Genomic DNA, 4,178 nt, shown 5'->3' with positions numbered 1-4,178 from the left:
CATTCCGATACCATCGCAACAAATGACAAAATTGCCCCTGGAGCAGTTTTGCTTTGTTAATTTTCTGGCCGACACTTCTTCACCCTGACATAATTAATAAGGAAATTAATTATTTAGAGGCCTAAATGATGGACTTTGGCTAAAATCCCGTGATCCCGGGCTTGTGCCCCAAGTCCAATTCTTGGGCCGTTTCCTATCAACCTGCAAAATTTCAGCGCATTCTGGCACCGAAGCGACAAATGACAAAATTGCCCCTGATGCGATTTTTCATTGTTAATTTTCTGTCCAACACTTCTTCAACCTGACATAATTAATAAGGAAATTAATTATTCGGAGGCTTAAACGAATGAATTTGGCTAAAATCACGTGATCTCGGGTCTGTGCCCCAAGTCCAATTTCTCAAGCCATTTTCGATCAACCTGTCAAAATTCGGCCCATTCCGACACCGTCGCGACAAATGACAAAATTGTCCCTGGTACGATTTTGCTTTGTTAATTTTTTGTCCAACACTTCTTCATCCTGACAAAATTAATCCGGAAATTAATTATTCGGAGGCCTAAACGAAGGAATTTGGCTAAAATCCCGTGATCCCGGGTTTGTGCCCCAAGTCTAATTTCTCGGGCCGTTTTCAATCAATCTGCTAAATTTCGGCCCATTCTGACACCGTCGCGACAAATTAAAAAATTGCCCTTGGTGCGGTTTTGCTTTGTTAATTTTTTTCCGACACTTCTTCATCCTGGCAAAATTAAAACAAAAATTAATTATTCAGAGGCCTAAACGAAGGAATTTGGCTAAAATCCAGTGATCCCGGGTCGGTGCCCCGAGTCCAATTTCTTGGGCCGTTTCCAATCAACCTGCCAAATTTTGGCCCATTCCAACACCGTCGCGATAAATGACAAAATTGCCCTTGGAGCAGTTTTACGTTGTTAATTTTTTGTCCAACACTTCTTCATCATGACAAAATTAATACGGAAATTAATTATTCGGAGGCCTAAACGATTGAATTTAGCTAAAATCCCGTGATCCCAAGTTTGTGCCCCGAGTCAAATTTCTTGGGCCATTTCAAACCACCCACCAAATTTCGGCCTGTTCCAACACCGTCGCGACAAATGACAAAATTGCCCCTGGTGCGGATTTGCTAACACTTGTTCATCCTGACAAATTAATATGGAAATTAATTATTCAGAGGCCTAAACGAAGGAACTTGGCTAAAATCCCATGATCCCGGGTATGTGCCCCGAGTCCAATTTCTCGGGCCGTATCCAATCAACCTGCCAAATTTCAGTCCATTCCGACACCGTCGCGACAAATGACAAAATTTTCCCTGATGCAATTTTGCATTGTTAATTTTCTGTCCAAAACTTCTTCATCCTGAAAAATTAATATGGAAATTAATTATTCGGAGGCCTAAATGAAGGAATTTGGCTAAATCCCGTGATCCCGGGTCTGTACTCTGAGTCCATTTTCTCGGGCTGTTTCCAATCAACCTGCCAAATTTCGGCCCATTCCGACATCGTCGCGACAAATGACAAAATTGCCCCCGGTGCGATTTTCCTTTGTTAATTTTCCGTCCAACACTTCTTCAACCTAACATAATTAATAAGGAAATTAATTATTCGGAGGCCTAAACGAAGGAATTTGGCTAAAATCTCGTGATCCCGGGTCTATGCCCCGAGTCAAATTTCCCGGGCCGTTTCCAATCAACCTGCAAGATTTCGGCCCATTCCGACCCCGTCGCGACAAATGACAAAATTGCCCACTGTGCGGTTTTTTCATTGTTAATTTTCTGTCCAACACTTCTTCATCTTGACAAAATTAATACGAAAATTAATTATTCAAAGGCCTAAACGAAGGAATTTGGGTAAAATCTCGTGATCCCGGGTCTGTACCCCGAGTCCAATTTCTCGAGCCATAACCAATCAACCTACCAAATTTCGGTCCATTCCGACACCATGGCGACAAATGACAAAATTTCCCCTGGTGCGATTTTGCATTGTTAATTTTCTATCCAACACTGCTTCATCTTGAAAAATTAATACGGAAATTAATTATTTGGAGGCCTAAACGAAGGAATTTGGCTAAATCTCGTGATCCCGGGTGAGTCCATTTTCTCGGGCCGTTTCCAATCAACCTGACAAATTTTTGCCCATTCCGACACCGTCGCGACAAATGACAAAATTGCCCCTAGTGCAGTTTTGCTTTGTTAATTTTCTATCCAACACTTCTTCAACTTGACATAATTAATAAGGAAATTAATTATTCGAACGCCAAAACGAAGGAATTTGGCTAAAATTCCATGATCCCGAGTCTGTGCCCCGAGTCAAATTTTTCTGGCCGTTTCAAATCAACCTGCCAAATTTCAACCCATTCGACACCATCACGACAAATGACAAAATTGCCCCTAGTGCGATTTTGCATTGTTAATTTTCTGTCCAACACTTCTTCATCCTAACAAAATTAGTAAGGAAATTAATTATTCGGAGGCCTAAACGAAGAAATTTGGCTAAAATCCCATGATCCCGAGTCTGTGCCCCGAGTCCAGTTTCTCGGGCTGTTTCCAATCAACCTGCCAAATTTCAGCCCATTCCGATACCGTCGCGAGAAATGACAAAATTGCCCCTATTGCGATTTTGCGTTGTTAATTTTCTGTCCAACACTTCTTCATCCTAACAAAATTAGTAAGGAAATTAATTATTCGGAGGCCTAAACGAAGGAATTTGGCTAAAATCCCATGATCCCGAGTCTGTGCCCCGAGTCCAGTTTCTCGGGCTGTTTCCAATCAACCTTCTGCCCAATCCGACGCCGTTGCGACAAATGACAAAATTGCCCCTGGTGCAATTTTTATTTGTTAATTTTCTGTCCAACACTTCTTCAACCTGACATAATTAATAAGGATATTAAATATTCAGAGGCCTAAAGTATGGAATTTGGCTAAAATCCCGTGATCCCGGGTCTGTGCCCCGATTCTGATTTCTCGGGCCGTTTCCAACCAACCTGCCCAATTTCGGCCCATTCCGACACCACCACGATAAATGACAAAATTGCCCTAGGTGTGGTTTTGCACTGTTAATTTTCTGTCCAACACTTCTTCAACCTGACATAATTAACACGAAAATTAATTATTTGGAGGCCTAAACGAAGGAATTTGGCTAAATCCCGTGATATTGGGACTGTGCCCCAAGTCCATTTTCTCGGGTTGATTCAAATCAACCTGCCAAATTTCAGCCCATTCCAACACCATCGCGACAAATGACAAAATTGCCCCTGGTGTGATTTTGCTTTGTTAATTTTCTGGCCAACACTTCTTCAACCTGACATAATTAATAAGGAAATTAATTATTCGGAGGCCTAAACGAAGGAATTTAGCTAAAATCCCGTGATCTCGGGTTTGTGCCCCGAGTCCAATTTCTCAGGCCGTTTCCAATCAACCTACAAAATTTCAGCCCATTTCGACACCGTCCGACAAATGACAAAATTGCCCCTTGGTGCGGTTTTTCATTGTTAATTTTCTTTCCAACACTTCTTCAGCGTGACATTATTAATAAGGAAATTAATTATTCGAAGGCTTAAACGAATGAATTTGGCTAAAATCCCGTGGTCTCGGGTCTACGCCCCAAGTCCAATTTCTCGGGCCATTTCCAATCGACCTGCCAAATTTCGGAGTCTAATTTCTCGGGCCATTTTCAATCAACCTGTCAAATTTTGGCCCATTCTGACACCGTCATGACGAAATTGCCCTTGGTGCGATTTTGTGCTGTTAATTTTCTGTCCAACACTTCTTCATACTGACAAAATTAATACTGAAATTAATTATTTGGAGGCCTAAACGATGGAATTTGGCTAAAACCCCGTGACCCCGGGTATGTGCCCCAAGTCCAATTTCTTGGGCAGTTTCCAATCAACCTACCAAATTTTAGCCTATTCCGACACCATCGCGACAAATGACAAAATTGCTCCTGGTGCGGTTTTACCAACACTTCTTCATGCTAACAAAATTAATACGGAAATTAATTATTCGGAGGCCTAAATGAAGGAATTTGGCTGAAGTCCCATGATCCCAGGTATGTGCCCCAAGTCCAATTTCTCGGGCCGTTTCCAAGTAACCTACCAAATTTTAGCCCATTCCAACACCGTTGCGACAACTGACAAAATTGCCCCTGGTGCGGTTTTTCTTTGTT

The sequence above is a fragment of the Olea europaea genome, unplaced genomic scaffold, assembly GCF_002742605.1.
Source record: "Olea europaea var. sylvestris unplaced genomic scaffold, O_europaea_v1 scaffold89, whole genome shotgun sequence".
Taxonomy (NCBI): domain Eukaryota; kingdom Viridiplantae; phylum Streptophyta; class Magnoliopsida; order Lamiales; family Oleaceae; genus Olea; species Olea europaea.
The sequence above is the reverse complement of the archived record's forward strand: the minus strand, read 5'-3'. Positions refer to the sequence as shown.